We start from the raw sequence: 10,782 nt of genomic DNA on the forward strand, positions 1-10,782 counted from the left end.
GAGCATGGATTTCCTACAGAGACAAGTTTGAGCAGTGCCAGGAATTTGAAGGCCAGGTGGTCTGCAAAGCTTCTCCCCAGGCTCTGCGATCCTGTTTCCTCACGTCATTCTTTCCAGCCAGCACAGAGCTTAGGCTGAGGTGCTCCCATCAAACTGAGTCCTAAAAACCAATGCAAATGTTTCTTCTCACCACCACCTATCCTCTGGAAGAGATTGCGACAGAAGTGGGTGGAAAGACAAGCACGTTTCTGCTAGGAAACGGATTCAAACAGGCTTTGACCAAGACTGCTAGTGAAACTTTTCTCTGCCAGAGGAAAATAAAGAAATCCCAGTTTTCCATCTCAGCAACATCCAAATTGGGCTTAGCTAGTGCAAACTGTCATGTCCTTGCTAACTCAAAGGCTGTATTTACCTCTTACCCAGGAAGGAAAGCCATCAGGATTTTCTAAAGAAAGCTATTCACAGCCACACTGATCTCTTGGGACAAGAAGATCCATGTATTAATTTTAGATCTCTGGCAATCCATACACTGGAAATAACTTGTGGCTCTGATCCATAGTGACTTCTATTAAGGAAAGAAGCTAAAGTGAGCTGGAAGCTCTCCCAGATGATGCTCTCTGAATATCCATTGAGAAAAAGCAGCCTACCCTAATACACTACTCGTTTGCATCCCTAAGAAATTCCTATTAAAGACAGAAAGTTTAGCTTCCTGAATAGGCCCAGTGACATTGCCAGCACTGTAAGGTAGTATTAGGTGAGGATTGGGACCAGAGATAGTTGCTTTTCTCACTACTTTTTTTTCCTCAGCAGCAACCGGGGGTTATGTACAGATTCTTAATCTTCTTGTACTTCTAAAGAAAGATCCCAGCAGTCCAACCTGTAACACAGAGCAGGGACTAGCTCATCCTAAAATGGCTTCTGTCATTCCCTCTGGAAACGCTAGACAAGTGGAAATGGCCCTTCACATGTATAATCCCGTATCTATAACTGCTGCTTGTTGGCAAAGCCCTGTCACAGATTGCACTCAGCTCTATCCCACCCTCACATCAGATGCAATCTATACCAACCTGTGCCTGTCAGAGTGCCTGCCTGAGGTAGCTGGGTGGAGAAGAGCTCACTGCACTTGCACACCCAAGAGACTGAGCAGAGAAAAGATTTCAGCAAGCCTGTAAAATTCCCCTTGACTGAAGCCATCGCTGCACCAATTCTTTGCCATGCTCGCCTGAGAAAGGGATGTAGTACATCCTTCCCCACAGCTAGGAGCAAGAAGATGGTACTAGGCTGTGCTCCCCCATGTCAGATTTAGATTTGGCTGCAGCAGCTGAGCTCCCCCTGCACAATTATAGCAATGTTTGATACGGAGGGAGGTGTATCTGAACACTGAAGTAGTGTTTGAAACAGCACAAGCCACCAAGAAACTGACCTCACACATTTTCTATAATTGGCATCAGCTGAAGACAAGTTTCAAAACCCCCATGTTTCTACAGTCTGAGAATGGTTGAGCTAACTCAGGAATAGTATCACGGGGAGCATCTGCAAACTCTTTTACCAGACAACGCTTCGGCTGGAAGAACGTAGCTGGAAGAACGTCAGCAGCAGCTATCAAATTCATTTGCATCAAAACCGCAGCTTTTTGGCAGTAGGCTGACCAATCTGAAATTCAGTCTCAAAATCCATTAGAATCCGGTTTAAACTTAATCTTCCTTCAGCTCTTCTTCCTTTGCCCTTGTTTTCCATGCATTCAAACAAATACCATCTCATCCTCCATCAGTCAGATCAGAAGCACTTGAGTATCAAAATGGAGACTCTGAAAGCAGCAAAGTAGGTTGAAGAAATCCAGAATTCTTGCCTAATTTAAGTCCTCGTTTCTTGCCTGAAAGAGTTGAGATGGTTGTTCTCAATATCTTGCTGGCAAGAGACCTCTGCCTTTCAGTTGCTCCCTTTTGCACACACTTTACATATCTGCCAGCATTTGATTGCAAGAACATTTTTTAAGGCTTCCTGTCAGGCCTGAGAGGTGACCCAGAAGAACAAAGGCAGCTTGCTTGCTCATTCTTCCCTGCTTGTGGACCATTATACAAGCCAAAACCAACTTGAGTTTCCAAGTTCCCTTATACAGGTCTCATGTGTCTACAAAATTTCATATTCTTCTACTGTATGCATTTTTCTATAGGTGTATAGGATACCTAGGGATACAACTTTCCTGTGCCTGTATTTCACAGAATCACCTACAAACAGTATTTGTCTGTAAGTCCAGAAACCCAACTATTAACCAGTGCTCTGCTGAGTCTGCTTTGTCAGAAGTCCCTAGGTAGTACTGCTGAGCATTTCCCAGGCACTGAACAGAGCTTATTCCACAGAGCCGCTTCGCCGTGAACGCAGAGGAAACTCCATTAGCCAACATGGAAAAATGCTCATTTCCAGCAGACTTATGACAGCCAGCACCACACCCCAGTCCATCTGTCCCAGGCACGGGTAGCTGCTGTTCCTTATTGCCTAATCAGCACCAATCTGCATCGATCCAAAGTAGTACATTGGCACTGCAGTGCTGGCAATCAAACTCACTCCATCCTGGAGGCTGCAGGGCTATGGTACGGAGCACTGATCCACTGTGATCCTGATTCCAACACCAATGTAAACACATTGCCTGGCTGAAGAGCTGCTCACAAGTGCAGCTGTGAAGAAGAACAGAAGAGTGACTCCTGACCCAAGCTCACACTAAACCATAGGCTGTTTTCTCAGCTAAATAAGGTTGCCCATCAAAGCGGTTCCTCATCACATTACTGTTGCTGCCATGCACTGAGATGCAGTCCACAGAGTTTACAGCAGGGTAGCACAAAACACCCTCTTTCATTTCTTCATTTCTAAGCTTCTCCCATTCTGGACTTCATCTGAACAAATGGGGAACGACCTGTGCTAGCCCGGGTGAATCATAGAATCACTGAGATTGAAAATGACCTCTAAGATCTTCTCATCTAGTCCAACCATCAAACCATCCCCACCATGCCTAATAAACCATGTTCATCAGTGCCATGTTTACACATTTCTTGAATACCTCCAGGTATGGTGACTCTACCACTTCCCTGGGCAGCCTGTTCCAAAGCATTACCACTCTTTCTGTGAAGAAATTTTTCCTAATAACCAACCTGAATCTCCCCTGGAGCAACTTCAGGCTGGATATAAGTCCCTGCTTTGAACTCTAGCCTCACAAAACGTAAAAAAGTTCATCAGTTAGAAATGCTATACTGGAAGGGAAGTTTTTCCCTAACCACAGTGGTTTTTCCTGTTGCTGGAAAAATTCTCCTGCTAGCATGCACATTGCCAAACTGTACTAGCATTTTCACTGGACTCAGTAAAGTGGTATTTTCTGAAAAGAAAAGCATTCACCATGAAATTCCCACCCATCACAAAACCTGTCTGCCACACTAACAACTCCACACGGCCTCTGCTAGGGGTTGGTGGAATTGAGGGGGGCAGATGCAGAAGCAGATGAATGCTTTTCTCTTTGCATCAAAGCTGTTTCCGTTGCTTCCACCCCTGCTACATTTTGTGAGACCACATGACTCAAAGGCCAGAATTTCTTTTTAGTCTTAGGGCTCACGTGTATTTGCATCAGAAAAATGCAATGCAAACCACCAGTAAATGTATGGATGTACCACTGCTTCTGCTCTGAGTGCTACTAAGTCTTCTTCTCTCCTTCCTGTTCCATTTTTCCAAAGCATGCCCAGCAGCACTCATCTAAGATTCATTCTCGGGCACTAACTCTACATTTGGATATGCATCACCATAGCCATATGATAAGTATAGCTCTTCTCTTCAGAGAGCACCAGAATGAGCTTGTCTTATGTTTCCTTCCTGAATGCAAACAAAAGGATAACATACGAGTACTACCTTCCTGCCCCAATTCTACCACGACCAAGTGTTTTTTACTTTTCACATACTCCTACCTCTGGAAGGAAGGTGACAACGAGAAGGGTCCATGCAGGAGACAGCTTAGCTGTTTCCTTGGGGCTGAGCACAAAGTTTTCACCACTAGAAAAAGGACCCTGCTACAGCAGCACAAAAACATGGACAAGAAAAGAATATAATGATATATGAAAGCTGAAAACCAGACAACTGCTCACAACTAAGTACCACCCATTGGCTTCATACCTAATTTTCAAATGCCTCTTGTACTGGCAGAAGTCTATAAGCTCGAAAAACCCCAAATTTATTCATCTTATCTTCCAGCATTATAAAAACGGGGTTAAATAGAGGTTTAGCAAATATTCTGTGTTCTTGTATGAAGACATTGAATAATCACAGCACCAAAATTGCATGCATCTTTGATATACTGGACACTGTAAATGTAGGGATTCAAATATTAACATCCAAAAGCATTCAGCACACTTGCTTCATGATACCAGATACGTTTTGCCCTTTCTTCATGACTGGCTAATAATTTCCTCCTGGAAAACCTTAAGTTTTAACCAGAAGGAAGCTGTGTAAGGCTTTGCTTTTGCACATACCTATAGTGTAGGTTGATGCAAACACATATCCCCTCACTTTGTAGCTGACAAACCTGAAATCTTTAATGTATCTCACAGATACTCTGAGTAGACCCTGAAAAGTCTCAAGAATGTACAGACTTAAACATTTTCCTGAACTTTTAATATAAACAACAAAAAAGAGCATGTTCTTTCCTTTTCTCCATACCACTGAGCATTCCCTTCTCCTGAAAGCTTAAATCAAATAAATAAATAAATAAAAATTAAAAAGAGAGCAACTGAAGTTAGCAAGGTGCCTGACACAGTAGTTCACTACTATTTAAAAGTATATCAAAGTAATTGAAACCTGACTGGTACAAAACCACACAGGCTCACATACACCAACAGTGTTGTGCAAGGAGCAGATACTGCTGAGAAGCAGCTCGATCCCAAACAACTGCAAAGGGTCTGTACTGAGAGCCTGCCAGGGCTGGGCAAGGCTCAGCTTTATGATACCCAGAGAAAGCACAGAACAGCAGCCCCACCTGCAAGCTGACTTCTACAAAGAGGGAATTCATCTCCTCTGAAAAATTTCATCTCTCTTTCTGTCTTTCACTAACAGGAGACTCACGTGGAGACATCTGAAGGAGAAAGCTTTTGTTCAGAGGGAACCACAAGAAAAAAGAAAAGAGTGAAGCTTTTAATGCAAAGTTTTTTTCTACGGAAATGTTTCATTGCAAAATTCAGAAGTATACGAAGATGCCAAAAGCAAGAAATATTTTGGTTTGAAAAAACTAACTGAAACTTTGGATCAGACTCAACTTACACTGAAGTTGCATAATACAGGAAAAATTGTAAAATAATTTCCCACTGATTGGAAAAAGGGGAAACATGACCCCCATCTTCAAGAAGGGAAGAAAAGATCTGAGGAACTACAGGCCAGTCAGTCTCACCTCTGCATCTGGTAAGATCATGGAGCAGATCCTCCAGAAGGCCCTACTAAGGCACATGGAAAATAAAGATGAGGTGACTGGTGGTAACCAACGTGGCTTCACCAAGGGCAAGCCATGCCTGACAAATTTGGTGGCCATTTATGATGAAGTTACAGGGCAAGTGGATAAAAGAAGAGAAACTGACATCATCTCCCTGGACTCATGCAAAGCATTTGACACTGTCCCACATGACATCCTGGTTGCAAAATTGGAGAAAAAATGGATTTGATGAATGAACCATTTGCTGGTTAAGGAACTGGCTGGAATTTGCACTGAGAGAGTTACAGTCAATGGTTTAATGTCCAAATGGAGACCAATGACAAGTGGTGTTCCTCAGGGATCAGTGCTGGAACCAGTGCTATTTAACATCTTTGTAGGTGACATGGACAGTGGGATCAAGTGCACTCTCAGCAAGTTTGCAGATGACACCAAGCTGAATGCTGCAGTTGACACACAGGGTGCTATCCAGAGGGACCTGGACAGGCTTAAGAGATGAGTCCATGACAACCTGATGAATTTCAACAAGGCCAAGTGCAAAGTCCTGCACCTGGGTTGGGGCAATCCCAGGCACAGATACAGGGCAGAGAATGTCCTGAGAGCAGCTCTGAGGATGGAGAGTTGGGGATATCAATTGATAAAAGACTCAACATGAGCTGGCAACGTGTACTTGTAGCCCAAAAGGCCAATCGTATCCTGGGTTGCATCAAGAGAAGTGTGACAGCAGGACAAGGCCCCTTTACTCTGCTCTTGTGAGACCCCAGCTGGAGTACTGCATCCACTTCTGGGCCCCCAACATAAGAAAAACATCAAGCTGTTGAAGCGAGTCCAGAGGAAGGTCATGAAGATGATCAGAGGGTTGAAGAACCTCCCCTATGAGGACAGGCTGAGAGCTGGAGCTCTTTAGCTTAGAGAAGAAAAGATTACAGGGGGACCTTATAGCAGCCTTCCTGAACCTGAAGGGGGCCTACAGGAAAGCTGGGGAGAGTCTTTTTATACATGCATGTAGTGACAGGACAAGAGAAAATGGTTTTTAATGGGAAGAGGGTACGTTTAGACTAGATATTTGAAATAAATTCTTTACTGTGAGGGTGGTGGACACTGGACCAGGTTGCCTAGAGAGGTTGTAGATGCCCCTTCCCTGCAGGCATTCAAGGCCAGGCTGGATGGGGCTCTGAGCAACCTGGTCCAGTGGGAGATGGCCCTGCCCGTAGCAAGGGAGATCAAAACAGACGATCTTAAAGGTCCCTTCCAACCCAAACCATCCTATGATTCCATGAAAGAAACTCAAGAGAAAATCCTATTGCAAAAATGAGGTGAAGTGCTGTCCAAGTCTACATTTGGAAAAGTTTCGCAAATGCAACTACTTGGCCAGGAGTATAGAAAAAACCATACCCATAAACATTTTGGCAAAAGTGACAGCTGTACGAATGCCAGTAAGAAGCACCACCAGTCTCATGACTAGCTAAAGCCTCTGCAGGGAGCCCAGAGAGTAATTAGAACAATTTGAGGGAAGGATGCTGTATAACCCAGAACATGAAAAATATGTAGCTTTGTTGCTCTGGTATGCAGGCTGTGCTTCAGATATGAAACTATTTGCACTAATTGGAGGCAAGTAGAGGAATCAAGGTTAGCACTGCCAGTATTAATCAGGTAATTGTAGGGGAGTTTAGGGATACAGTCGTAGGATCTTAGGAGACTTTTACGTTGCAGATGGTGGAATGATCACAGAGTAGCTGGGTGCAATTTATGAGATTTGAGAATGATAATTAGTGGTTTTGTAGTTCTAACTGTGCAAAATAATACAATTATAAACAAATGGTAGCAGCTCCTCTATTAATAGTATCTATCATTAGGCTACTTAATGATATGTTGATTAATCAGTAAACACTGATGTCTGTTTAAACAGTTAATGACTTGCAATTTAAAAGGGGAGAGATGGGCCTTGGAGTAAGAAGGAATAAAACAAACCCTCTTTATTGCTATGCTTCCTCCATGGAGCTGGTACTGACTGCTGTTAAGAAAAGCTATAGAGAGGAGAGGCTGGTGGTATAAGCTGCTGGTTGGGGAGGATTTGCTCATATAGATACATTAGCAGTCTTGTATTGGCAAATCCAAAAAGAAGTTACAGATGTTGATGGAGCATTTATCTGCTTACTAGTTTATATCTTTTACTCTTGCCATATATATATTACAAATATAATGATCTTGATAAGTAGAAAGTGGCATTTTCACCCTTTAATGCAGAAGAAGCATCAAAACAAGGTGAAGAGTGATATAGATACACCAAGCCACTTCTCCAAGTAAAGAACTTTCTTTACAGGCATTTTGAGCTGCTTATCTCCATGGTCATAGCCTTCAATCCGATAAAGAAACATGCTTGTTGGCCAGCAAAGCAACTTGCTAAGCAGAATTCCCACTGCCAGCACTGATACCACTTCGTTTAAATGCAGTTTCTCATCCCACAGGCTTCGGCTGTTTGAAGGGAAAGCAGTTCTCAGAACAGATGGAGTTGGTAATAACGCACTTTCTAGGAGATACAAGGATTATACAAGGAATAAAATGGCGAAACAGCGTCTGGAGTACACGTTGTAAACTTAAACCTTCTGAATTTCCTTCCCACTGAGAACAACATGGTGGGGCAAACTGGAACTTAACAGCTTTCCAAAACATTAACCATCATGGCTGTTTCTCCTCAGAACACTGGCTACTGAAACTATTGAGACACGTTCCAACCTCGCACCCACAAAGAAATCTTGTGACTTGTCATTTTGAGTCAGTGTCAGGAGCACTGCCAAAAAAAAGAATGAAGTAGCTGTCTCAAAAGAGCAAGAGAGAGTCTATGCAACAGACAGGGAAATGGTGCAGGCACTTGCCTACGTATAACAGTGCTTCTGAGCTCATCTACAATATCACGCTGGATTTCTGCTAGGACATCTACACCAGCCATCATCCTGCTTCCAGTTAAGTAGGAAGGCCCATATTCAGACAGCTCAGCGTTGTTCTACTTTCAGGATTCTACTTTTTTCCCCCTCTGCTCAGCTCTTGTGAGGCCCCATCTGCAGTGCTGCATCCACGTCTGGAATCCCCAGTACAGGAAGGACGTGGATCTCTTGGGACGGGTCCAGAGGAGGACCACTAAGATGAGCAGCAGGCTGGAGCACCTCTCTATGAGGAAAGATTGAGGGAACTGGGCTTGTTTAGCTTGGAGAAGAGAAGGCTCTGGGGAAACCTCATTGTGGCCTTCAGTGCTTGAAGGGAACTAATAAACAGGAAGGGGAACAGCTGTTTATGAGGGTGGACAGTGATAGGACAAGGGGGAATGGTTTTAAACTGAGACAGGGGAGGTTTAGGTTAGATATTAGGTTTTTCACTACGAGGGTGGTGAAGCACTGGAACAGGTTGCCCAAGGAGGTTGGGGATGCCCCATCCCTGGAGGCACTGAATGCTGGGCTGGATGTGGCTCTGGGCAGCCTGGTCTGCTGGTTGGTGACCCTGCATGAAGCAGGGGAGTTGAAACTTGGTGATTGTTACAGTCCTTTTCAACCCAGGCCATTCTATGATTCTGTGATTTCCCAGGCTGTCTGCTTATACTTAGACTGAATTCTCTGCAAGGCATGGCCCAGGCTTCTGGATATCCAGAGAGCAGCTACCACAGGGCTTCTGTGAAGATGAAAGGCTGCTTTGCACAAGTACTTCAGCAGTCACTGTCATGGAAAACAGTGCCAACTGGATTGGGTGGGGAGAGGCAAGGTGGGATAAAAACAAGACCAGTGTCCAGGTAAACCATTCCCATCCGGACTTGGGCTCCATTTTACCCAGTAATGTGCCTCAGCATTATCTATGAGCAGGCATGAAGAGAAGAGGAAGAACAGGGTAAATATATAATACTATCCACATGTATTTTCCCAGCTTACAATTATTTTCATCTCTAGACTGGTCCTGAGCTTAACTTAGCTTATTAGTGATACCCTCAGTCCCACTGGATATCTTTCAAACATTTGCCCTATCTTTTGTTTTGCTTAGTTCACTGAGCATTGAACTGACATTTTAAAGGAAGGATCATTGTATCACTGCTTAAGGAAAAAATAAAATGTCAAGGTTATGTTCTCACAGATCTGACACACAGTGCAGTGTATTTTGTAAGAAATCATCATGTCCAGTTTTGATCCCCTTCACAGACTTCAGTGGGAAGGGACTTCTACTTTATACCATTCAAGTTTAAGTTCATTACAGTTATCCCGGACATTGCCTCTGTTTAATATTCTCTATGCAGTTGCATTGCTCTCACCAGCTGTCAGCTGGGTATCACCACAACTCTGCTCAAGTCAGACAGATCCTAACCCACATCCCTTTACGTGCCTATTACACATACACTGTGCCTAGGGACAGTTGCCTGAATTCTCACCCTGGCCCTGGACATGCAATTTACCATTATGATAGTATCCAAAACGTGAAATAGGCCTGAATCTCATTATCCAAAGCACGGTCTCTTGGATTGTCCTGAATTAGCTTTCAAATGTACTACATCATGGCTGAAATCTTGGCCTCATCTCTAATCTATGGGATTACTTTTATTGTCTTTATTCAGGCCAGGATTTTGCCTCAGGAACAACTCTACTGTTTAGCATTATTTCATAATTATCCTGTTAGATGCCTTCCTGCTTGCTAAAGTACATTGGCTTTCTCTTCCTCAACTTTATTCAGCTGCAAGAGCAAATGATACTTGCAGCTTTCAGAGCAAGAAAGACTGAGATGGCCAAAGAAATCTTTTATCCAACTCTGTCACTTTACAGAGCCAATTTCTCCTGTCTGCAGCCCAGAGAAGAACACTACTGCATACATTGGCTTTAGGGTTGAATTTAGCCTGTAAGTTTTTTCCATTTAATACTTTGTCCAGAAAAGTCCTTTTTGGCAACTGCCTTTTGAAATCCTATTCCAAACCCTGGATCTTAAAGTAAATAAGAGAATTTTAGTGCGGCTGAAGCAATCCTCCCTACCTTCCTTACTGATCATTCTTTGCCATCTGCATAAGCCACCAATTTGTGCATGAAGTACTACTTTAAAAAAAAAAAAAAAAAAAGCATGAATGACAAATGCGGTGTCACTACTGGGCAGTTGAATAACTGGGAAAACAGAAGGAAAAAGGTTTACTTGACTGGGTTTACTCTTGAATCGTACATTCTTAAGAACCACTGACCAAAATGAATGAAAATGCAGCCTCTAGCAGAGTCAAGCAGAAAGGATTCATTCCTGAAAGTTTTGAGAGCTGGTTCCCCAGTGTGCCAGCTTTTTTCAGACAAATCTCCCTTCCCTCCAGCACACAG

General features: G+C 43.4%; 1 protein-coding gene across 4 annotated transcripts in view; it reads right to left on the reverse strand.

Annotated features, from left to right (window-relative positions):
* F13A1 (coagulation factor XIII A chain) overlaps positions 1-10,782 on the reverse strand; it is a 191,927-nt gene that overhangs the window by 145,356 nt on the left and 35,789 nt on the right. The window lies entirely within an intron of this gene.

This window comes from Centrocercus urophasianus, unplaced genomic scaffold (assembly GCF_019232065.1).
Source record: "Centrocercus urophasianus isolate 14NV4802_14NV808 unplaced genomic scaffold, USGS_Curo_1.0 seq_11, whole genome shotgun sequence".
NCBI classification, from domain to species: domain Eukaryota; kingdom Metazoa; phylum Chordata; class Aves; order Galliformes; family Phasianidae; genus Centrocercus; species Centrocercus urophasianus.